General features: G+C 40.0%; 1 protein-coding gene across 1 annotated transcript in view; it reads right to left on the bottom strand.

Annotated features, from left to right (window-relative positions):
• The window catches only part of LOC119260642 (cytosolic beta-glucosidase), an 86264-nt gene that overhangs the window by 1332 nt on the left and 58829 nt on the right, over positions 1–26103 (bottom strand). The gene's annotated exons all lie outside the window — the stretch shown is intronic.

The raw sequence follows: 26103 nt of genomic DNA, 5'->3' as shown, positions 1-26103 counted from the left end.
TTATTAGGATTTTAAGTTGGGCAAACCTCTGAAGTTGTGTGAACCTCTGCATTGATTACTTTCTGTTTTAAAAGCAGAGTAAGTAAGCCCCATCGATGGGGTACACAATATCCATTTCTAAGTGTGAAAACAAAATTAAAAGTCAGGTTTGCTTTACTACATACAGATTCCTGAATAAACTGGGTGTAAATGAAGATTCATTTGATAAGTGTTAATTGTACTGAGGATTGTTTTCAATCAAAATGACTCTTCCAGCCTCAGGAAGCTGAGCCACCCCTTCATTTTTTTCTTTAGTACAAATCATATTTTTCGAGTTTCTTAAAAGAAGTGCTATACTCATATATTACAATACAAGTAGATGTTTCCAAATCTTCTTGGATTTTTTTTTTGATTATGGATAATCCATAGACTAAAGGTTCCTGACAGGTTAATTGAAGCATAACGTTTCTACCTTTGTACGTAAAGCCTTCAAACTACTTTGCTTAGAAAGTACCTTATGAATGGTCTCAAAGCAGGAATTAAGCCATCCTGGATTGGTTCTGGGTAAATTAAGCATTGTTGGAAAATGAAATATATAACATTCAAGCACGTCAAACCTTAAGAAATCAGAACATTTACTAGATTCTACTTCCTCTACTTGTTCACATTGCCTTGTGTGTGGCCTCCCTTCTGTCAATTAAATCTGCAAAATAACAACTTGTTAAAATATTATTTTAGCTAAGTTCTGGGTAATTTATCTTTAAGAATGTAAATGCCCAAAGTCAAATATCAGATCAGAAAACAACAATCTCCTTTGCCTGCCTTGTAATTCCATGTGGGGTAATGAGAGAATCTGTATATTTTCTTTTCCTTTGCAGAACTACTGTCCCATAAGCAAGCCTGCCAGCAGGTGCAAATCCAGGTAGTATCTGAAAACACACACAATCCCACCAATCATGGACAAAAGGATTGATTCCTGTGCTAAACCAAGGGATAAAAATGATGCCCTGCCTGCTTGGAAGGAACAGAAAGGAAATCGTGACAATTTCATTCTTAACTACCAGGAGTCCCACAGCAGGTACTAACTGCCCGAGTGACACTAGAGGATGTCTCTGCATTTTCATTGCAGGAACGTTCAAGTAGAGAATTACCCAGTTAGGACTGAGGGGCTAGGCTACTGGAATCCATCTCACTGTGCCACCGGTGGGGAAAATGACACCTGAGCTGGAACCTGCACACTTGTTCTCCAGCCTCCTCAAGAACAGAAAGAGATCATCATCGCATTTCTTGTCACCACGATTTATGAGGTCCCAAATCTTACTAGGTTAAAAACATGTCTGTAAGTTCACCTTGTTTTTATTAACCAGAGTTGGAGGCAAAGTAAACACAGACTGATGGGCTGTGTGTGTTTACAAAGCACAGTGGGATAAAAGCGTGACCCATCACATAGTCAAAGTTTGGTTTGGGACTAAAAGGCCAATGGCAGGGGTCTCACTGTCAGCAGGAAGGCCATCAGGATGCCAGGAGCACAATATTGAAGTCTCACCAATATCTTATAGCTTTACCCAGGCTGCTCTAATTAGCAGAGCCCAGTTGTACTACACACACACACACACACACACACACACACACACACATTCTCTCTCTCTCTCTCTCTCTCTCTCTCTCTCTCTCTCTCTCTCTCTCAATCCCTCCCCACCACTAGCCAAGCAGAAATGGTGAGAACACAGTTCTCCCCTAGTTATTTCTCACTCCTGATACTAACTGCAAGTTGCAGGGATTCTCAAAAACACCCTCAGTTTCAATAATTAGAGGACATGGAATACATTGAAAATTGTTACACTTGTAGTTATGGTTTACTCCAGGAAAGGATGCATATTAACATCAACTGAAGGAAAAGACATTTAGGGCAGAGCTTCTGGGGTTTCTATTGTCTTCTTCTCTGGGATCAGAACCAAGTGTCCTTACTGGTATTGACATGTGACAATATCCACTGTGTCTTCCAGACTGCAAGTCTCTCAGAATGTTCTGTGGTTTCAGCCACTTAGTCTGTGACATTTTGCCATGGTCACCCAGTAAACTAATACAGGTTGAAACGTGAGAATTTCTGTTTGTTTTTTTAAAGATTTATTTATTTATTTATACAAGCACTGGGTACAGTCAGAAGCGCGGGAGGGTGAGAGAATTCACCAGAGCCAGAGCGGGGAGCAGAACAGGCAGACAGATGGAGGACACTGCTGAGAGGAGCAGCGGGTGTGGCAGGAGAGGTCTGCGCACCATGTGGGACCCTCACCAGCGGCCAGGGATGGAACCGGCACTGCAGAGGTTGTGGGCAGCTTTGCAGCCCAGTGCTCAACTGCTGCGCCACTGGGGAGGCCCCAGAATTTGTTTTTAATAAATCCCTTGAGTGATCTTTATACTTAGTCCAGTTTGAGACTTAATCAAGGTAAGTTTTGATAGTCCACTACAATATAGGGAACACAATTCCAATCCAGAGGCAACTCTACTGAGGTGAGATTTATAAATAATCTCCCTCAGCCCTCTCTCTGACAGTCATACCAGGGGAGATCTGTGCAAAGAGACCTGGCTCCATGCAGGCCAGGTTACACACCTTGAAAAAAGGATGATCACTGACAACAGGCAGACCCTGCATGCTGAGGAGTGTCAGAATTCCTCACATCTCTCCCACTTCTTAGTCAAAGTGTAGCCCTGTTCAGTGGATCCTATTAATCAACCATATTTAATGCATTGATTGGTGGTGTCCCCAAAAAATTATCCATTTAAAGCCTGTGAAGGTGACCATATGTGGAAAATAGGACCTGCAAATTTAGTCATGATGAGATTATCCTGGATGATGGTGATTCCAAAATGACAAGAGTCCTTATCAAAGAAGAGGAGGGAAGAGATATGCAGCCATGAAGGCAATGTGAAGCAGGACACAGCTGGAATGGTATGTGCAGGCCAAGAAATGCCAAGGCCGCCACCAGAAGCTGGTGGAGAAGCATGGGACAGATTCCCCCTCAGAGCCTCCAAAAACCCCAACCCTATTGACACCATTAACTTCAGATTTCTGGCCTCCAGAATTATGAGAGAATAAAGGTATGTTGTTAAGCCACCAAATGGGTGGTGATTTGTAGCAAGAGCCACAGGGACAAATGCTCCAGGCTGTCAGAGGGGCTGCTAGGTGAGTTCCTAGTCCCAAACCACCCATGTGATCTTGCCAAGGGCTGTGAGACTCTCAAAACCTGGCCGAGCTGAAGAGAGTGCACCTTTCTGGGACATGGTTTGCCACAGATTTTCTGGCAATTGCCCCTCACACTAACTTTGAAAGTGTGTCTCTGAGTTGGATTGAAATGAACTTGAGCACGACAGTCAGAGGACAGTTTAAGCTGAATATCGGGCAGAGGCTGCCTCCCCCTTCCTTTGGAAAACTGTAAAATAAAACTACATCAGGAAGAGCTAAACACACGCAAAAAATGCACAATAAACCCTACCCCTCCCCCAGCTCCTGGTGAGCATCAGTGGCTGGGCAGCACAGTGGAGGTGCCCAAGTAACCCCAACACAGGAGACAGAATCTGCACATGGAACTTAGAAAAGAAAAAAAACCATGAACCTTTGAAAAGATAATCTTTGAAAACCAAAAGCAAATTTTCTACTATTTTATAGGAAAATACCAATTAACCATAAAGAAGCTGTATAGATTCCTTAATTATTTATATTGTTCCTGACATTGAACTTGGGGGGGTAGAAAAAGCTACAAATAACAAGCTGTGGAGAAGGTTCCTCTAAAGATAATTAAATTATAAAGCTGATCTGAGGGTAGCTACTTATTCACGTCATCTTCTATAATTTCTCCATCAATATGAGGATTATAGCTTCTTCTGCTGCAATAGGGAAGTTCTCAGCAAGTGAAACTCACCCTCTGAGATGGTTTCCTTCCAACTCACTTCCCTCTCATCCTCTCTTCCTTTCTTTTCCCTGAGACTTTCTTTCCCTTCCTATGAAAGGTGGGTCAGAGCATCTTCTTCCTAGGGCTGTAATGGATATCCAATAAATGTATTACATATAAAGCTCTTGCATAATCCCCAGTTTATAGTAAACACTCTGTCTATACTACTTGCTGTCATGTTGCTGCTGCTGTTGTGATTTCTCTCAGAGTCGGGAAGAACAATGAATGAAACCTGTTTTCTTTCTTCCCTCCACCTGGTTTCCAACAGCTTTTGGAGGGCATAGAGTCAGCACAAAACGCTCAGTGCTGAGATCCAGAGAAATCAGGGCATCCAGGGCAAGCACAGCACCTGGGGCAGGGCTGGTGCTCTGTGGGAACAGGTCAGTTGCGGGTCATGAAAATAAATCATTACAGACAAGAAACGGAGGGTGAGGCTGCCGGGAACATGGGGTGCTGCTGAGGCTCCCCGGAGTTGGTGTCGCAGAGGAAGGAACAGCATTACTCAAGATTTCTGGAATCCTAACACAGCGTCCTCCCTATGGTAAACGAATGTATTTTATGCTAGGAGTTGGGACTATCATGGTGAGCAAAATAAAGAGTCTTCATTTCATAGAGCTTCACTGTCTAAGAGGAAGTCATATCTTAATCCAATTACCACCCTCAAGTTTTTAATTAGAATTTTTCCTAAGATTTTTTCCATCACTTTTCACTGGTCTGTCATTTTCTGGCATTTCCCACAGGCTTCTGCACTGTCCCAGCTGCTGCTATACTTCACCTCTGACTCCAAGTGTTTTCCAAAGAACCCTTTATTTTACCTTGGCTGCATTTCTGAGGTAGTCCTCTCAAATGCTTTCCCTTGATCTATTCACTCCGGATGCTTTTAATGCTCTGGAGTATCACTGAACTTCCTGGGGCATGATCATAAACTAGGAGGATGGTTCCTTAGAACTGGAATTCCCTTAGAGCACCACAGAGGCGTCCCAGGAAAAAACCTCTTCCATCATCTGATCGTACCCCAAGCCTGAGGTACATACTTTTGAATAACTGCCATTTCAATGTTTTAGGTCATAAGAATATTGATCTACTTGTATATAGAAATGCCCCATCTCTGGTAATGACAGCCACCTAAGAACAGGCTTTGAAGAGAATAGCTGACACCCACATCATGCCAGCAGGGTCGCATAGCTCTATCCTCAGGTGGTACGAGTGGTCTGTGGGTAAACCAAATGACAGCTGCCTGTGAGGTAAAAAGAAAAATGGAGCATTTTGCTCTAAAACTCTCTTAGGAGTTTAGAACTATAATTTGTCAAGCCATGTGTTACTTAAATGGACTAATGTCTTTACATCCTTGTTCCTTCCTCACATCCAAAATACTTTACTGAGCATCAGCTATAAAAAAGATGCCATTTTTAGCAGAATGATTCTCATATGTGGAGAGGGAATCTAATGTAGACTGGGTCCTCTAGCTTCAAGGAGTTAAGTAGAAGAGCCAAGATCGCACCTAGGTTTTCCTCTATGCAAACACTCAGCACCCTTAACTTCCGTCCCGTAACATCTATACTACGTGGAATTTACTATTTGTTCTATCGGTCTTGTACTATGGGCGCTAATCTCCATGAAAGCAGTAAGCACATGGCTGTTATATTCTTAATGCTCAGAATAGTGACTGTCAAGGAGAGGACCTTGTGTAATATTGCTAAAATGAATGACTACAAAAAAGATGTCCAGTACTGAGGATAACGTTAACAATAGAATAGAGAAAAATAGACCATAACAACGCAAGATTGTTTTCTTGGCCAAGATGAAAAAATTCAACTCCAAATTCACCTTGTCCAAGTAAAAAGCCAGACACATCTCCTTCCAATCTGATTGACTCACTGTTCATTATGCATGCTAGGATAGTGTCCTGTGATCACTTGAAGTCAGTTACTCATATTCCTATACATACACAATAAATGCTGAATTTGTTCTATTAAATGCCCCTTAAAAAACCATTCTCAGAGGAAGCAATGCCACCTGTCTGTTGATCACAAAGGGAAACAAAGCAAGTGTTAGCATTATCCTCACCACATTACTGTGGCTAAAACACTTCAAGCACTAGCAAACAGCAGCCGCTATAATTGCCTAGAGTCGAGAGACAGAAGAAAGTGAATAACAGAGTTGAGAAAACCAATGACACCTCTTTAAAATGCTGCAGTGTACGTTTTCATATTGCTGGCACCAAGTTCAAGCCCAGGTGGGTACACCTCACCCAGACTGTCTGTCCTGGCCTATTGTACAAGTCTCCCTAGTCTGCTTTTTAAGGACAAGGAAGGACACTGCTTGGTGATGTGACCACAAGCTGTTCAGGGAAGAGACTTTGCTCAGCACATTTCAGCTACTGAGCAAGGCTGGGCTCATTTCAGAGCGCCACATAAAATAAATAATCATGCAAAAGCAGATTCGTTCTGATAGGGCTCTGACAGCTGCTCCGAGAGGTGGGTCTTTGCAAGCCCATCTTTCAACAATGAACTGACCCAAAGATCCAGCAAAGCTCCAGACAGGACCATATGGCCTGGAATAAAAACATATTTCAAACTCTGTTTATTATGCATATCTTTCAAAGGTTCACTACTCTGTGATGAAACATTGCACCTGCAAGGCTTTAATAAGCTTCCCAAGCAAGTACAATTATAAAATCGCAGGCACCTGAAGAATTTGTCTTCTCCTACACTTAGCTGTGCACTGCCCACCAGTGACTAGTCTCATTCTTTTTAATTACATAGGTTTGCAATATTTTGTAAGCTGCCATCAATACTTATTCAGAAAATAAAACTTCTATGGATGCTAGAAAGAAGGTCATGAGGTAGCACTCCTCCTAAACTTTGGGGATCCCAATATTATAGCATGTAGAACCCACCAGTCTTCCTGTACAGAAAACAGAGCAGCTCAATCCTGTGTTCCTGCAAAGAGGAGAGAATTTAGTGAATTTAGATTGAGCTTCATTCATTAGCGATGGCAGGGGTGGAGGGGCCATGAACACTTCCCTTTGCAAGTGAGCTCTGTGACACCATATCTGGTTCAAATACTTGACAGTCGTTCATTATTTGTTCCACAAATACCCAATGAGCAGCTATTATGTACCAGGTTCCAGGGTGGGTGTGGTGATTCGGAGATAAATAGCATATAGTTTTCTGCCCTCAGTAGTTGATGGTCTCATTGGGAAGAGACACCCCAAATAATTGTTTTTTGAATAAAAGTATTGTATTCAATAATTGAATACAATAGTTAATTGTATTCAAGAGATATATGGAGGGACAAAGAGGGGGTGACAATTCTCCTGGGAAGTTCCACTTTCCATAGGAACAGGTATTTGAATTGAACTTCGAAAGATAAATGAGTTCTTTAGCTACTGTAAGGAGGGAAAGTATGAACCACATCAAGGTTGTAATTATGTCCATGAGTCCATTTTAATGGCCTCTCCCAAGGACACCAGCATTGCACACAGTATGAGGCCTCGATTCTATTTCTTTCTCTGCCTTTAATCAGGACATGCATGGATAAGACATGTGTGTTTGAGACCACTCATATGATCAAATGTGCGTTTGAGATGAGTATTATCTATAGATAGGTCTATTGGGACTAGAATCTCTTTGGGTTTTTCCATAGTCTACATGATACTTGCATTTCTTTTATTTCTCTACCCAGCACAATGCACAGTAATACCTCTTAGAATTTTAAGGATGCATTTTATGTAAGATTGCTTTACCTAATCATTATGCATATGTCAGAGTGACTGAAAATTGTCTAATAAGATCCTATTTTATTCTCCTTGAACCCATGATCCTACATGAACCCAACCCTACATCCTTATAGGAGGATTATATCAGATTTGACCTTCAAAATAAAAAATACAGAGCCAAAACTGATAAATTAAGATTTTTGACTTTGAACAAAGAGAAACCCCACCAACTGGGAGAACATTTTTGCACCCAACACTAATGATAAAGGACTGATCACAAAAATCTGCAAAGAGCTGATGACACTCAACAACAACAAAGAAAATAACCCAGTCAAAAAATGGGCAGAAGAGCTAAAAAGAAACTTCTCTAAAGAGGAAATGCAAATGGCCAACAGACATATGAAAAAATGTTCAACATCACTTGTAATCAGGGAAATGCAAATCAAAACTACCATGAGATACCATCTTACACCAGTGAGAATGGCACATATTAAAAAAACTAGCAACAACAAATGTTGGCGAGGTTGTGGAGAAAAAGGAACTCTCCTGCACTGTTGGTGGGAATGCAAACTGGTCCAACCACTGTGGAAAGCTGTGTGGAGATTTCTGGACCTACTAAACATAGAGCTTCCATATGATCCAGCAATTCCACTCCTAGGTATTTACCCAAAGGACACAGAAACATCAATTCCAAAGAATACCTGCACCCCTATGTTTATAGCAGCACTGTTTACAATAGCTAAGCTTTGGAAACAGCCCAAATGCCCAAAAATAGATGACTGGATCAAGAAGATGTGGTACATATATACCATGGAATATTACTCAGCATTCAAAAAAGATAAACACATGCAATTTGCAGCAACGTGGATGGCGCTGGAAGGGATCATGATCAGCGAAATAAGCCAAAAAGAAAAAGAAAAATACCGGATGGTCTCACTCATAGCAGGAATCTAGAAAACTTAAATAAGGGACCAGGAAAATGAATAACTATAAGAAAGTGAAAATCAAAATCAACAAAAAACTATGAACCAGAGACACTTTTTGGGGGGTGGGGGCCGGGAGGGGAGGGATTGGGGTCAGAATGGGGCATGTGCAGTTGTATGGGGGAATATAAAAATAAAATTTATTATTTAAAAAAAAAAGATTTTTGACTTTGAAATTATACAATAGACCTAGAGACATGCAGAAGTTACTTTAACTTCCTAGAGATAGAGATGCTATCAGTAATATGCAACAAGGTAAGATTTTTGAGTAGGGATTATTATTTCACAAGTGTATTGAGGGTACAAAAGGAAAGAAGGTAGGGATAAAAGGAGAGGGAGAGAGGAAGGCAGAGAAATAAAGGTGAAAAAAAGAGGGAAGTGGAGGAGGGAGGAAGAGAAACAAAAAGGGAGGGAGGAAGACAAGGAGGAGCATCTATTTACTATACTAAACCGTTTATCTCCAGACTCTCAACAATCATCATAAATATGCAGCCAGGGCATTATCTCTCAAGTCTTTTCAGACTCAAGGACGATCGCAGATGAAAATCAAAGATGGCAGCTGATACTACCCTGGAACACAGGAAAAGTAAGAGCTAGTGTTCATTACTAAAAGCCAAGCTGTTCACACCAATCCTTAAAGAGTGATGCTCTTATTTCCATCATATGGACACAGAAATGACCTTTAAAGAAAGTAAATGTGGTCAAGGTGAGACTTTTGCCTGAGGTCATGCATTTGATAATACCTCTCAAGTGTAGTCTCCTTTGCTGACCTCTTGGAGAGTGGATTAGCTATGTAGAGACTATTCTTGAAGGACAATTATATGCCCTGATTTTCATTAAGTATATTTTTCCTTTCATTCAAACAATTATTGTCTGGATTCTAAATCATTGGGAATAAAGAAACAGGCTGAGTGAGATCCTAGTCCTCAAGGGGTCCGGTCGTACAAGAAAGAGAACTACCTAAAGGAGTATGATTCAGTGCAATCGGGATAGACACTGGCATCAAGGGGCTACAGAAAAGAGAAGCTCCTAACTCACTCAGGAATTGGGGAAAGAGAACATCAGATAAGGCTCTTTTAGAAGGATTTTTTCTAGAATAATCTTGAAGGATGGACAGAAGATATGAAAGGAAAAGGCCAGAAAGAAGGACACATTCTGGAAACATCTCATTTGATGAGACACAAGTCATCAATAAAGGACAAGAGTGATCCTGGGGAAGTGTGTTAAAAGGCACCATGCTACAAAATTGGACTTTGATGCTGCAGCCAATAAGAAACCAGAAGGGAGTTTTAGGTGGATTTGTAAGCCGTTTAAATTATACATTTGAACAATCATTTACCAACAGACTGGAGCCTGAAGTTAGGACTAGGCAGGGGCAGCAAAAGCCTTATACTTAAAGAAGTCTTAATGGGATAGGAGGCAGGGGAAAGTACTAGAGATACTGTAAAGCAGAGTCAAATCTTACAGGCCAGCTACCTGCAAGGAAGAATTTAATGACTCCTAGCTTTGTAGCTGTGTTATAAGAATGAGAATTAAATAAATGAATCAGGTTGGAGGAATTACTAACAATGATCCTGAGGCTTTACAGTTTACAAGCGAAACTGACATTACTATGCTTTTTAAACAACCCTATGAGATCGGTGTTATTTTCATCCCAGATGAAAGCGCTGAGCAGACACCGATGTTCAAGTATATAAAATTTGTAAAGGAAAAAACTAGATCTTGAGCCCTTTGTAAGTCCCATTTTCTATCCACAACATCGTCTGGTACACATAAACATGATGATAGCTAAGGTATGTCACATGCCCAGACTCTCTTCTAAGTATTTTATATTTATCAAAACTCATTTAATCCTTGCAAAAACCCTTTGTGGTAGGTATTACTGTTATGTCCATTTAATAGCACAAGTAAGTGGGCCACAAAGACATACTAGCAATTAGCTACATCCGCTGGGTCAGAGTAGATAACAGTTGCCGTTTCCCCAGTAGGAGGGTCTACAGCCACAGCAAGGAGAACCAGGTTCTTGTGTCCCTCCAGAGGCCATGTCTCTTTCAGAGTCTGTGGGCTACAGAAAAATCCAGATATGACCCTCATTGTTTAAATCCATGCATGAAGGATGAGAACTATTTGCCTTCCACCCCCACCCCACACAAACACACACCAGTTCCTTGAATTTGCAGGAGAGGCTATCCAAGATCTCGTTGCTGGGCTCCTAGTATTACCTTCTGAAAGCTAGAATCAGTCCCCGTTTATCCTGTTTGAGTTTTCAGTAGGGAACCATTTTCTGGAAGCATTAGCGCGCTGGGCTGTGCTGTCCTGGAGCAGGATAAACCACTGCAGGCTTGACTGCCCAATGCATCAGGCTGTGGAAACAGCCCCCCGGAGGGCACTGCTCACCAAAAACCCATTAGCCAATTACTCAGAGCCCCTTTAGTAAATGAGCTCTTTCTCTGTACTAATTGGAGCCTTGTAAAAGTAAACTTGCAGGGAGATAGCTAGCTCTCTCTGGCCGGATTCTCTCACAGGCGCACCTCAAAACCAGCAGACAGAAGATGTAAGATGGGGGAGCGAGACATCCACAAGCCCAAAGCCCAGGCCGCCTGCAGCCATATCCCCACTCTTCACCCACCTACTGGGTGACCCTCGCAAGTTATTCTGGCTTCAGATAACTCATCTGCAAAATGATGATCACAGGACCCATTTCATGGAATCTGGGGGTCTCCATGCCCAGCACAGAGGAACAATGTGATAAATGTTAGCTACTATTATTTACTGCCCTTGCTTAAATATGTGGAGAGGCCCTCTTAGTCCTAGAAATGTGATATACAAAAGTGAGAGAATAAACTGCTCAGGTTTGAGTTAACAAATTTACTCAGAGCACCAGTAGTATCTGCTATATCCCTCATTTGGCAATTTAATAGGTACTTTATTACCATGCTGTATTACTGTCACTAAGCGAGTTTTCATTTTCTACCTAAACATTAATTATCTCATTAATTTAATTTCATGTTTCTCAAAGACATGTCCCATGTAGCTCCTGGCCCATAGTCCATCCAAACACTCAATGGATACTTGTGTACTGATTGACGTCCTTGAGTAAATTTCTGCCATTCCTGGTGAAAATCACCTGGAGTGAATCTTGGTGACTTAGGTTTACCACCATGAATACTTACTGCTTCAAGCTTGAAAGATTCCAACGAACTTAACCTCTAATTATGTTTGAATGTCAAACTGACATAGAACATAGAACAAATATTAAGAAAATAAGCCAAGGAAAGAAGTTACACTACTCATGAGCTACATGTAGTATTTTAGGAAGACTTCATAACAAAGTAGATGACTCTGTGTGCCTTGGGGTGGGTGAGGGTGGATGAAGGATAATATACGCCTGAAGGTTGTGATCCTATACCTCTAAATCATACAGTGTTTCAAACTAATGCTGCCTCAATTTGCAAAAATAATAAAGTAGGCTTAACTCCACTGAAAGTGTGCAAAGGTAGCCTAAGCAATGGACCTTGAAGTTCTCCATGAATTAGATTTAATTGTCATTGTAGTGATGTAAACACTATCAAATAATCTTATTATGTATAAAAGTGTCGGTCTATTTTAGTATAAATGAAAACAAGTTTGGTGTTAATGAAACATATTAACCCAGCAACCATTTTATAAATTCCAGTAGTTGATGGTTATTTATTGAAAATTATAGTTGTTGGGTAAATATTGAAAACATTAACTTCATTGTGTGTTAAAAGTCAATTATTGCTATTTATATCTCTCTTGACAACATAAAAATAACATGTTCATTTGTTTAAAGGAAAAACAAAAATCACATCACACCCTTTGCAAAGCATTCATAGCAGTTAAATGGAAAAGTCAAAACCATATACCTTCAGACCTGATATTCAAGCAGATTTAGGTGAAGAGTTAGAGTCTTCTATATCATTAAAATTATTTGATATTATTTCTATAGAAATAACTTTGTACTTGTAAGGGCAGGAAGGAACATGGAGCAGGTTTTCTGATCCAGCAGACCAGGTAAAGGAGGGAGAGTCCTGGAGCCCTCAGTGGCTTTTGCAGGCTTTTATTGGGATTTACCAGGTACACAGCAGGCAGGGGTGCCGGGGGGCTGGGAGGGCTGGGAGGCCCGGGAGGCTGGGCTCTCCAGCTTTTTCTGGCAGTCTCTGCTGCTCTGCTCTCTCGTGCTTCTGCTTCTTCTGCTGGTGTCCCCGTGACACCGCCCTTATAAACCCAGTCTTAGCCCAGGTGAATCCCATCTACCTATGCCCACACCCTGTTCCAGGTGCCCGCCATCAGGCATGCATTCAGGACCGCAGGGTTCCCTCATCTATCCTAATGGCGAGAGGGCAGAAAAGCCTGATACTTTTTACCTTACCCTACAGTACTTTAAAAAGGAGATGAAAATGCCGAAATAGTTTCCTTTTTTTAGTGTGGTCATTTTCTTAAATCACAGGCAGAAGCAGAAACAATGTGAGTAGATAATTCCCAGCTGCATGAAGATTTAAATCCATGTCTAAACACTGGACAATCAAATTACGTAGCACCACAATAGTCAGAAATAAACCCAAGACATAAATGCAGTTTATTCAACATTATTAGCACAAATAAAATTTATACCCACAGTCCTGTGCATTAAAAATAACTTTTCCTCCATCAAAGAGCAATATTTTGCTATGCCAATCAAATTAAACCACTAGAACATACAGAAAGAAATCAATTCTATAACAAACCTTATGACATTTGTCATGTTCAAGACAGGTTAATTCCAGTTCTGAACAAACTTCTCCTTCCAAGTTACTGCTTTTAGGTCTTTTGTTTTCTGTTTCTGTGTTTTTATATTTATTTTTATTGAATAACAACACTGTAAATGATTTAGTGTGTAGAATCACACCTCTTCAGATGTTCCCACACCACACCCACTACCCACGTACCCTCATCCTCCACTCCATTGAACCTATTCCCCTTCTTTACTAGGAATGTGCTATATGAAATAAAAACAAACATACTGTCCATCTAGCCATAAAACCCCTTTTCTCCCACCCTACATGAATTAAAAGGTGGAAAACAAAAGCTATATTATGGACAGTTGTGTATGTGTATGTATACACACAAACAAAGAATCCTACTAGAGCCAGACAAATGTATTCTAGGCAAAAACAGGACTAAAATCCTTCACCAAGAGTGAGAGTCTGGTAAGAAGTATTTGTAGAAAAAGCTTTGTCCCCTTGTTCCCTGTCAACAGCTTCAGAAACTAACTGTAAAATCACCTCCACAATCTGTTTTCAATGGTCTCCAACCCTAAACTCCACACAGATCTACAGAAAACTGATAGCCTTAAGAGAGTCCTACTCTGAATGATAAGGGCATCATCCACGTTACTTGAAACATATTCTAAATAAGTGGTCTCTGCAGCCACCATTAGCTCACATTTGAAAGACATCCTCATGACCTGTCTTCTAAATCATGCACCACAATAGCCTCATCTGCAAGTTATGAGCAGGTGAACAATGCAGATGAAGCATAAGGCAACAATGTGTGTTCCAAAGTGCATCTCCAGTGGAATGAAAGAAAGGGAAATGCATAAGGCATACATGTTAGAGAAAAAGGATTGCTTAGCAGTTACCTAGTCTAGTCTTGTAGTTACCTAGTCTAGCAGTTACCTAGTCTAGTCCATCACACAAGAGTGCAGGAGTGAAAATCTGCAAAGCAAAAAAATTCCTGACTGGCAAAGAAGAAGTCACTGTGTGGCATCAAATACTAATGAGTCATCTCATCATTTGGTAGATACCTGGTTATTCTTCACAAAAAGAGATAGAGCTAGTGTGTCAAAATGAAGAGAGGAATTGAGTTTTCAGCTGGAAATTTTATATTCCCATTTAGTTAAACCAGTCAACTGAAAATTTAAAGTTTCTTAGTTTTCTCTTAATTTTACCATCTATATCCTAATGAATATATCAGTCATTGACTTAGGTCAACAAATATTTATTGAGAGCTACCAAGTACTAGGTTTTCCCCAAACAGAGAATGTCCGTGGCAGAGACTATCAATAGACAAGTACATATATGTATACATCAGGTGGTGATGAATGATAGAAAGAAAAAGAAATCAGGGTAAGGGTTGGGATTGTCAGAAGAAACTATTTTCTATAGAATGGTCAAGGAAGATCTTGCTGATAAAATGACATTTGAGATAAGATTTACAAAAGAACAGGAACAAATCTGGAGAATATACAATAAGCGCATTGCAGACAGAGGAAACAAGTGCAAAGGATCTTAGGTGCAAGCATTTTTGACATGTACAAGGAACAATAAGGCCAGGCCAGATTTGAATGAGCAGGGGTCAAGTTGTATTGCACGAGTGTGAGAATAAGTGAGAACCAGGATTAGAGAGGGGGCTTGTAGGCCACAGCAAGCGTGCTGGGTCTAAGTAAGATGGAAAGCCATTAGAGTGTTTTGAGCAAAGAAGTGACATAATCTGACAAGACTGATGTTTGAAGCAAGAGCAAAGCAGTTCAGATCACTGCTGGTGATGGCACTACCACTTACCCACAGAGCTGGCTTCAAGTCCTGAGATCATGACCATCATCATCCACTGCAATCACCACCACTGATTTCACCCAATCCAGCAGATATGAGCAGGAAGGGAAGAGAGGTTGTCTAATTGAATTCAAAGAGTATCAAGTAACTCTTCTTCTAGAACTTTTCCACTATTCTCTTCTGTAACAGTGAGAAGAACCAAATGTCCTCCCCACCTCTGCTAAACCAGGGACTGTTGATGTTTTCTAGTAAGAAGAAGGGTTAAGCTAAACAATACACATGACAAGGAATGGACCCTCAATGGGTGGGGGCAGACAAGACAAAGAAGTAAGTTGTTTTTATGGGTTGACCTGACAGCAGAAATCAGATAACCCTTCCATAAGGGCCACTTGATGAACGAGGGAACCCCACAGCCAAAGGGGTGAGTGACCTGCCAAGCATGTGGGGTGAAGGCAGCAGGAAGATATCAAGACTGACCCAGGTCTTTGGGGAGAACAAACAGTGTAGGACAAAGCTGGAGAGGGCTCTCCCATGAGCAAATCCTTAAGGGAAACTGCCACACACAGTGACAGCTAATTAGCAAAGAAAAGTGGACTAAATTCTGAGAAAACCCACCAAAAATTGCATTTAATGTGTTAAGGTGATTCTCATGATCACTCATTGAGGAATCTGCAAATATGGTTTCCCATGCACACTGTTTAAATTGTGAAAACACCCCAGTGAAAACTTTCTACATTAAAAAAAGTCATCTTAAGAGACTGATAAAAAAGGGCTTATATATATTCTCTTTGCACAGAATTAAATTCAAAACAGTTCATCAGAGAAAGTTTCAATAGTTCTCTGATAAAGTCATATTCCCTTTCTCTTGGGTTTTGTTTTTTATTTTTGAAATTTGGCAAAATTATCACTTTCAAAAATGGCTATTTTTAAATCATAAATATGAATAATCTAAGAAAGATCCTGGTCTGTAGAGAGAGCATTGGAATGATTCTAGACTGACTCTACCTTTCTAAGTGTGATCGATGAAACAGGCACTTCAATTTTCAGAGATTTTATCCTCATGAAGGAGATGGATACAGAAAGTGTTCACAGTTCTCTGGGGAGGATACTCCCAATATCCTCTACCTCTCTCCTTTTATTAATGCAAAGCTGGAATCCACCTGGGGACTCTTCCTGGGCATCTGCTGACTTTTACTGCTCATCAACCACTGGTAAGAACAACTATGTTCTGGAGAACTCACAATGGCCTCAGTCAGGGTACATAGTCTGGATGGGACAGACACCATCCTCTGACTCCAGGTGTTGACGCCAAAGATATTTCTGGTCAATCATTTTTTTCCAAAATTGAAGTCAAAGTGATCGGGTCAAGGCTGAATCCTGGCTCAAGTTGTCTTACCAGAGCTCAAGCCAAGCACTGCTATTGCCCTCCCTCTGATCTTGGACATAAGCCTGGATCTACCCACAATCACCACAGAGACTGAATCTGGGAGTTGAAGAAAACCCACAGAAAAGCAAACCCAGACCTAGAGAAGAAATAAATCTCTTTAAACCCATGAGCCCAATTAATTTGAAGAACTATCCTTGAACCTTTTACCTCCCTTAGGCAAATAAATTCCCTGACATTTGTTAAGATTTTTTCAGTTGAAACCAGTTTCAATTAAGTTCTTGTAACTGAAAGAAATGTGTCTGATGCACAAGATCTGTAAATTAAACTATTTATTCAGTTCAATAAAGAGATATACAGATATTTTATAATATATGTAGATAATGTGCCAAATAAAATATAAATCAGTATAAAAGTTTTCTAACTTTTTATTAGGATTTTATCAATCAATATATAATAAAGGTACAGTTGGAAAATTTCAATAGTCCCTTCAGGGCTTTTAAACCCTATGATGTTTAAGAGCCTTTGCATTACATAAATCAAGGTATAAATCTCTGTATAACATGGTACAGGGGACATTTGTCCTCAGAGATTAATCAATAAGCAGCTGTGTACCTTTGCCTGATGTTGTAAAACGGGATGACTTTGAGACAAAGATGTTACAGTGTGGATTTTGTAGATTAGAGTTGTAGAAATTAGGTTGTGAATTCTGAGTAAAACCAAAAAAAATAAAATAAAATTCCAAAAGATGCCTTTTTGTTTTGATCCTGCCTTTGGTGCCAGTGGAGATTTCACACTGGGTAATATACATCACCGACGTGCTAATTAAGCTGTGTTTCTCACTTTAAGGTCTTTTTGTGCTTCCCTCAAAGTGATAACAAAAGGAACATCATCATTTTCCTTAGATCTGAGATCACAAAATGTCCATGAGCAATATACAGTTGTAGTGATACAATAGCCAGCAAAAAAATAAGGCTTTAAATATCACCCACCACAAAACTTGGAATATATAAAATGTGAAATTTGCAGAGCCATGACTAATGGGGTGATTTCTATTTTCCCAGCAACTGAACACCCAGTCTATGAACTGAGCACATATAATACTTAGAAAACAGTCTTAGAGGAAACTGACAGATATATAGGGTATTTTATCTTGTATTATGTGATTTGTAGAAGTAATCTCAACTGGAAGCACTTCAAAGGAAAGCATTAAACAAGTGTAAAATAACTAATATACAAGTATTTATTAAGTGTTTATGTAGCAAGCCAAACCCAAGTTGATTGAAGAGGAAGAATACAAAATATAAGGACCTTGTTGAGAGTAACCCTCTTTCAGTTTCAGTCATCTTAACTACTAAATGGGTAATTCCCCAGCTATCTGGTTCAAAGCACAGTCTGATTCATGTCACTCTCCAGCTCAAGCACCTTCTGTGGCTCCCTACTGCCTACCAAATACATTCTGGGCCTCTCAGAAACATTCTGGTTTCACCTAGGGTCAACCTAATCTTCTAACTGTGTCTTTCTTGATACCCCCTTTGGGTTAAACAGATACAGGTTATCATTTTTACCTGAGAATGAATTCCTTCTAGAAGAGCTTTAAGAATGATGACAGTAATAATGATGAAGAAAAGAGGAGGAGGAACTGAAGGAGGAGACTGATATTCCTTGACTGGTTGCAGTGTGCTAAGTATTAGCCATCGTGCTAAGTATTTAATGTATTTAATGTTCATTATAACTCATTATAACTCGGTGCACTATTTTTTAATCCCCATTTTTTTCTATTGAGGTGAGATTCCACATGACATAAATTAACCCTTTTAAAGAGGACGAGCATTTAGAACATTTACTATGTTGTGTGACCACTACCTCTATAAAGATTCAAAATGTTTTCATTACCCCAAAAGGAACCCCCACATCCACTGAGCATTTGCTCCTCATTCTCCCCTCCTCAGGCCCTGGAAACCACCAACCTGCATTGTGTGCCTATATCATGCCCATTTTAGAAATCAGGGATTTCAGTCTTAAAGAAGGGAGCAGCTTGTCCAAATTCTCACTGTCCAGAGCAATGTCTCCTTTCTTAAAACAACTAGGCTATGAGACTTTGGAAATGCAAACATTTGAGAAGTAAATGTACCATGAATAGAGGGGTTAGAGAGAGGCTGAATGCTGTGCCCTGGGGACCTCCTCATGATGAAACAGGCCAGATCTCCTCCCACCCTGCAGAGACCACGCGCAATGGACCAAGGAGGCTTTTCTAGCAGCTCCCACTTCCCTGAGGGCCCCCACAAGCTCCTGTGTAGCGACCATTTGTGTATTACGGTCTCTCTCTCGAATACCTACTATGAGCTCAATGGACAAGAAGATTCTGCTGAATTTGCTATGCCTTTAAAACTCCTCAGAAGAGACAAAGTTCAAAACCAAATTTCTGTAAGTCTGTACATGCTATACCAGGTGACGGGCCATCTTGTTTTTCTCTTATTGGGATCCCAGTTCCTTTGTAGAATGTAGTATCAACAGTAGAAATATTCTATCTAGCAGATGGAAATAACCTACACAATAATGCGAGCAATACATCTACAGTACTACAAATATATTTTATGGTAATTGAATGAAAATCTAGATATAATGTTTTACCTTAAATACAATTTAATTTTAATTTATATCTTTCCTCTTTTCTTATTATAAGACATCACACTTGGCCCTGGTCTAGATGAGCGCCTACAAAGGCTGTCTGACATAGAACTCTTACCCCACCCCTGCTTCCTGTGTCACTCAGGCACTCCAGAGGAACAGAAACAATAGGGGAGGGTATGTGTGTATGTACAGAGAGAGAGAGAAAGAATTACTTTTATTTTAAGGAATGAGCTCACATAATGGTGAGAACTATGGAATCCAAAATCTGCAAGACTCCTGGAGACCCAAGGAAGAGGTGGAATTACAGTTTCAGCCTGGAGGCAGAAATCCTTCTTCCTCAGAGGACCTCAGTCTTTCACTCTTGATAACTTCAACTGACTTAAAGAGTCCTGTCCACAGGAAGAAGGATAATTTGCTTATCTTTGCTTATCTGAATCTTAAGGCAAGTGTGAATGTTAATCACACTTAAAAAATAGCTTTACAACAAAATTGATCCTTTTAGACATTATGATCTAGTCAAGATAACACATAAAATCAGGCATCATACTACTTGCTTGAACTAAATTTTGCCTCCCCACCCCACCCTGCCAAATTTATATTTTGAATTTATATGAATCCACTGAGAACACACATCAGAGTCTGTCCATCTTCTATCCAAAGCCTTCCTAGTTCCTACTTCCTGCAAAACAGAAGACATTGTCACCGCAGACCTTCCCTGCCCTGTGGGATCTGTTCACAAAATGTTCCTCTCTCCCTTAGTCATTTCTCTCTCCCTGTCCATGCTGCTTCTGCCATGCTGTGCCCCTTTCTTTGGTCAGCCAAGGCTAGAGCAAACCCCTTCCCTCCCCTGAAACTCTCCTGACTGTTACCTTTGCCTGGAAGTTTTTTCCCAAAAGTCTGCACTGTTTCCACACTTATCTCTTAGTCCATCCTCAAAAGACCTCAATAGAGTGAGACAAGTTGCAACCAGACCTTCCCCATCTCTGCTCCCATCATCTGAAGTACCCTGGCCCTGCTCTAGTCTTCGGAGGAATCCCGCAAAGTCAATGCTGTTATTACACATATTTCATACATGAGGAAAACCAAAGAATGGATGGCTTAACTATGTTTCCCTTGCCTGTTAATCCCAAAATTCTCAGGATAGGAATTCAAGGTAACTTGAATCCCATACCCTTAGTCACTCCACTAGATTGGCTCTTCTTTGGGGGGAAATTCAGCTTTACTAAGACACAATTTACACATACTATTGTGTAAGTTACAACAGAATGTTTTGATATACAATAATATTGAGAAATGACCACCGGAAATGCACTGTCTGGTGAACACAACACATCATGCACAGCCCATACCCCTACACTGGTGCAGCCTTCTGGCAATTACATGGAACAATATACAAAATGATTCTTAGGAGTCAATAGGGTAAATTTTATATAAATGAGTAAGACCTTTTAGGAGAGATTTAGCTCACAGAAAATGAGAGAATTAGAATTTCCTCTCCAAAATCTGTATCTCCACTGTCTCATGCTATTGCTAACCATCTGGCTGTGGGTAAAATGGGTGTTACATAAGTGACTCTAGCATAACATTGGAGATTAGATTTCATATGATTCAGAGCCTTTTCGAAGACACAAAAGAGTAGCATCCCCTTGTATACTTGTATACAGAGACTGCTGAACATCTTCAGTCATTCCTTGTGGTGGGGGCTAACTCTATAAGTGACACTCACATGATGAGCTGAGTCTGTGATAGTGCAAGAAATCCCATCATTAAATGAATTCTTTTCAGTTGTGGTTCTGTTATATTCCACTAGATCTTTTAAAATTGCAGCACAGAATGTTCTAGAACCCTTTCTTTTGAGAAAAAGACCTAAATCTAAATAATTAAGGGAATTTATAGACCTAAGTAATTAAAATCTAGAGGCAAACTGGCTTAAGGTAAGATTTGATCCGGCAGCTCAGGTGATCTCCATAAGGATCCAGGTTCTTTCCATCTGATTATTCTACTTCCATGACATCTGCTCTAGTTCCAAACGTCCCTCTGTGCCCCCAAAACTCCAGACTCCTTTCTTGTGACTGTCACAGAGCTCATTTCCCTTTCTCACACCACATGACATAGACCAAGGGTGTCCTTTCGTAGTACCAATGGAGAGAGGAAAATCATCTTTGCAGAAAGCCAGCAACGTCTTCTTGCATCTCTTCTCTGATATATTTACAGCCCTTTCCATACCAGAGTGTCTCAGAAATGAGGTTTTCTGGTTGACATGAACTTTTTAGGGTTCCTCTCTGAAACTCTAGTGGATTGCTAAAAGGAAACATGGGGTGATACCAGCAGAGGTAACTCTTGTTCACTTAGAAAAGGTTAAAATACAAAACCATTAAGTCTTCATTACTTGAGGGCCTCCCTGGTGGCACAGGCGGTTGAGCGCCATGCTGTGAAGCTGTCCTCAGCCTCTGCAGTGCCATTTCGATCCCAACAGCAGCGGAGATGCCCACATGGCAAGGCAGACCTCTCCTGTCTCACCCATTGCTCCCCTCAGCAGTGCATTTTGTCAGTCTGCCTGTTCTGTTCCCCGCTCTGTCTCCAGTGAATCCTCTCACCCCCCACATCTCTGGCCTGTACCCCGGTTCTTGTATAAATAAATAAATCTTTTAAAAAAGCAAAATTAAAAAACTTTAAAAAAAAAGTTTTTATCACTTGATCAGGATATGGGTATATTCACAGAGTGTCAGTTGTTGCATCCAGCCTGGCACAGGCAGTGAGAAGAGAGGGTGACAGATGTCAGTCTAGATGGGTGGTGGGAATATAGGGAGTGGGGTGGTGGGGGAGGGGCATACATTTCATCTCCTAAAGTAGGAAATTGGCAGAGCAGGCAAATGCGACAACGGGAATGACCTGAGAGACCCATGAGTATCAAGAGTTAGGAGGCAAAACAAGAGGGGGAAGGTAGAAAGATGCAGGACACACAAAAGGTTTTGCCTACTGGACAATTTTGCCTTCACAGTGAGGCATAAGCTCCTAGGCCAGGCAGGCTACAAAACGAGAAGAGATGGACTCTGCAAAAACAAGCATACATTACAGAAATTCTCCGATGGGATGATCCTCCGGAGAATTTGGCTATGTCCTAACTAATTAGCCAAGAAGATAATTCATTTTACTCTTGAGAATCCAGTTCTCCCTGAGGGAGAAAAATATTCATGGTCTGCAAAAACAGAGTCCCAGACTACTGTGAGTGTTACTAAATACCAAACGTTCCTCCTCGGGGGCTCCCGCCCAGCAAGGACAAAGCAAAGACAAATGATCTGACTTTGGGAGTATCCACTCCCCTCACACTTCCCCTCACCCCTGTCCTTCTAATTGTCCTGTTCCTCCCCTAGCATTCAGGCTGAGCTGTCTCACGCCATGGGAATGCAGATTCTAGAGAGAATTCCTTTTGTTACTGCCAAAATACACAGTAGGGAAAACCACACAGTATGGTGAGGGTGGAATATGGAGGAGAGAAAGGCACGCCCAGGACCCACAGAGTTAGAGGAGTGTTATTGTAAAAAATTGTAAGAGTAGACAATGGCAGATATCCAGCACCACAGTTTCCTCCATTACAGATGAGGTTTGAGCAGAACCCTAATGATGGTGTGGCTGTACCTTAAAACAGGACGTAGCAAGAGAAAGGAGAAGCTCAACTATAAGAAATTTGGCAGGATTTGTCATTAGGTGTTCAGCAATTCTAGAGACTGGATGTCCTGGGAAACTAGCAATATTCTTTGTACTCCCATTTAGGAAAATCATTATAATAGAAGTCAATGCATTAAAAGATTACGACACTGCTTGCTAGTCCTTGACCAGCTAGCTTTCTTCTGTTTCACATACAGCTTCTTGCAGAAAAAGAATGTGTTGACAAACTGATGCAAGTATCTATGGCCTTAAATTATTTCAAGTCATAAAGTAATAAATTGATATTTTGGTTTATATGTCAGCGTCTTGCAAGTCAATATATATGAGTGTATTCTCTGAGAAACTGATATAGTCTGAAAATGCTGACAACGTTTTAGTTTCTGAACAAGCAAAGTGGAAGAACATGGCTAGCCTGTCCTCCAATGGGCCTTGCAATTATCTGGCTGAATTCTCCTACTGCCATCCCATTTGCTCAGGCACCTCAAACGTTAATACCAAGGCAGTGTCATGAGCAAGGTCAGTTTCATTGCAAAGGTTTATCTTCCATTCTAATGAGACACATAGGAGGGATCTTTGTGTGTTGAAATTCTGCTCCAAGCAGAACATTTTTATGATCTGGTTTCTGTTAATCCAGGAAAAAGGATGGGCAGCTTGAACCTAAGTGTTTGCAAATGAAAGAGAGAAGAGACAAAAGAAAGAAAGAAGAGAAAAATGACTGGAAGATTGAAGGCTCAAGTAATAGTGGGTTTGGGGTTGCCATGAAATGAGATGCCGAGAGCTGGGGACCCCAGAAATGAATAATACAGGGGCTATGAGAACTCAGTCTGGGAAGGGAGACAGAGAAAGAATGTTGATCAAGGGGTTCCATTTCTCTGACACTTTTTATCAGACACTGAATTAAGTATTTTACAAATATGACATAATTCAGTCCTCATAATAGCAAAATGTGGTTAGTACAAATAGCCCTAGTTAATAGATGTGAAACTGAAGCTTGGCAGTAGAGTTATTTGCCCAAAATGTGAGAAAGGAAAGATGGGAAATTGGTTTGAACCCCTATCTATCTAACCTCAAACTTATTCACTTAACTATTATACTTTAGTCTAACTCTAACTCAACTTAATCTGAAGAAATAAGGTAGGCATGGTGTATGAAGCAGGCCCAAGAGTAAGGAAGCAGTTACCTATGACAGAACAATTGCATGAACACTTTTCAGCCATAAAACAAGAAGAATGGACTTGATGATTTCCGTGATCCCTCTCAGCTCTAAAAGCCTATAATTTTAAAACATGGTGATGCTTCTTTTCACTAAAGTGAAAGTCATTTTTATTCCTTAAGATTGAATAGCATATAACACAATTCTCTTATTTATACAAAGCTATTCCAAGCCAGGAAGAATTGAGTCTCAAGCCTTATATTTGCCTGTTCTGAAATAGAAAGAGCATTAAGGATAAAACAATAGCAGTAAACATAAAAGGGTAAACAAGAAAAAGAAAAAGGTATATTGGGGGGTGGGGAGGCATTGCCATAAAATAAGCAAGAGAAATAAAAACTAAAATATTTAGTGACAAGTAAAAAAGTAGCTTGCATGTTAACGGAAACTTTAATTTTCATAGTCTTTTGTTGTTCCGAATCCTGGTCTGTAATATCACACCTTCAATTTATCACAATAGCAAAATCATATAAACATATTCTCACCCAGAGAGGACATAAATCATGTACGGCCGGAAAGAGATAATGCAATATGTTTATGTTTGCCTTCGATTTGGGATATGTCTATGAGATTAAAGCAAAATTTGGCCTAGATTTAAGGAATCATAAAAGCAACTTTGGTTTTAATTAGGATGTAGCAAGCAGCATGTCTTGCCTTCATCATCATCACTAAATTTATAATGGGCGTCCATAATGTATGTGTCTCTGTAGCGGGAGGCAGCTATGGGGATATGCGACTTGATTTGCTGACATGAAGGCAAATGAAGTTATAATGAAATGATACCCAAGTATTAGCATGCCAGAAAAGGAAATGCTCTAAATTCTGGTTTCTAACTGTGCTTCTTGAAACTAAAGTGTCTAGTCCAGAGGGTAGCACTTTCCCTGTCCACTTCACTCTCTCCCTTGCATCCTCTTTTGGATGTCTTTGTATGATGTCATTTACATAACGACATCTTAAAATCTCATTTTAAGTTTTAAAGTGTGTAAAACTACACCTAAGATTTCAATGACTAGAGTCAATGTTTAATGATATAAATAATATTGAAGACTTTGCCTCGTATATCAGAATCACGCTTGTCTCTTTATGTTTTCTGGGGATTTGCTGGAGGAAATGACACTCATTTTTTAGAATGCTATTATTGTCTTACAATATATGCAAACATGTAAATCACAATAGCATATTCAAAGGACATAAACAGATACCTCACAGGAGAAATTCAAATAACTAATAAATAAATAAAGCCATCTTTCCTGAAATTAAATTAAATATAAATGAAAACAACAGAAACATACATGCAAGTGTATATGTCATATCAAATTAACAAAATGTGTGTTGTGCATGTGTATGTGTTTTAAAGATAGTATTCAATATTGATGAAGATGTGGGAAAATGTGTATCTTAGCAAATATTAAAAATTAATTTGTATAAATCAATTTGAAAATATATATCTAAATTATATTAAAAGTGCATGCTTTTTGACTCAGTAATTTTTAATCTACAGCTATATCCTAAGGAAAGAAACAGAAACTGGATAAAAAAAACTTTCTAGTGATTTATCATACTTTTAGATAGATGGTCATTATGACCACAGGCATTTAATTTTCCCAATTTCCATGTCCCATAAACATTTCAAAATATACAATAGGTAGTACCTGTATTAATTTTGTGAACCATAAAGGACATGTTCCATTTGTCCAGAAATGTAAGCTTGTTGGACAGTCTGCTAGAGAGGGAGGGTAGACAACAGCAGAATGGAGAAAGAACAGAGGGAAAATCAGGGTGTAAGGAGGTACTCTGAGCACATTAATCTGAACTATATTTGGAGAACACAATTTTAAATTGGATGGATTTCAGGGTCAACAAATGAAAGCAGAAATACACAAAGACACTTAAGCCAAGAGAGGAAAATAACTAGTTTCCAAGATTATATAGCAAAAGAATCTTTTAAAATACTGCTTGCATATCTTTCCAATAAATGACAAAAGCAAGCATTAAATATCTGCAGCTGTAATCTACTCA

The sequence above is a fragment of the Talpa occidentalis genome, unplaced genomic scaffold (genome assembly GCF_014898055.3).
Source record: "Talpa occidentalis isolate TD23 unplaced genomic scaffold, MPIMG_talOcc4v2.1 talOcc4.6, whole genome shotgun sequence".
In the NCBI taxonomy this organism is placed as follows: domain Eukaryota; kingdom Metazoa; phylum Chordata; class Mammalia; order Eulipotyphla; family Talpidae; genus Talpa; species Talpa occidentalis.
The sequence above is the reverse complement of the archived record's forward strand: the minus strand, read 5'-3'. Positions and strand labels throughout refer to the sequence as shown.